Source organism: Pygoscelis adeliae, unplaced genomic scaffold (assembly GCF_000699105.1).
Source record: "Pygoscelis adeliae isolate BGI_AS28 unplaced genomic scaffold, ASM69910v1 Scaffold359, whole genome shotgun sequence".
NCBI classification, from domain to species: domain Eukaryota; kingdom Metazoa; phylum Chordata; class Aves; order Sphenisciformes; family Spheniscidae; genus Pygoscelis; species Pygoscelis adeliae.
In genome coordinates, this window is record NW_008825553.1 from 1,070,385 (window position 1) to 1,070,942 (window position 558).

At 39.4% G+C, this 558-nt stretch overlaps 1 protein-coding gene across 1 annotated transcript in view; it reads right to left on the reverse strand.

Moving 5' to 3' along the window:
• The window catches only part of MACF1 (microtubule-actin crosslinking factor 1), a 112,826-nt gene that overhangs the window by 12,299 nt on the left and 99,969 nt on the right, over positions 1-558 (reverse strand). The window lies entirely within an intron of this gene.

Here is a 558-nt window from a genome sequence, read left to right on the forward strand (position 1 = left end):
TAAAACAAACCCCCTTTTTTACCCCCCCCCCCCCCCCAAAGGACTCCCACGACCCCACCAGCTAAAGCAGCTCACAGCAAGGTAATGCAACAGTGTTTAGAACTTTTTTTTGGTGTTTTGTTTTCTCTAAACATTCTCGGCATTAAAAGCAACAAAGAAAAAACATTAATACGAATAAACTGAACTGACCTACAGCAAAAGCAACAAAAAACAAAAACACTCACTTCTGGGCATAGCTGCTTTGTTAAGCATAAATAAAAACAAAAATTACATTAGATGTTTGGAAAAGATATAGACAGTAATTGTTAAACTAATTGCTAGGAGTAAAGCAGGCCTGGCTGTCATTACCTCTACAGATACTGACTGCAGGGGCACAAAGCAGTTCATTAATGTGCAGTTAATTACAGAAGGTAGTTTTCAGCCTTAATATTTTAGAAGTTATTTTTCTCTTTTTCTTTTGGCATTTTCAGAAAGGCAGCAGCACCGGCCTGCAAGAACTGGGCAATTCAAGAGGCAGCACTAATTTAAAATGCTTCTCGCACCTCTCCGGCAAGCAAC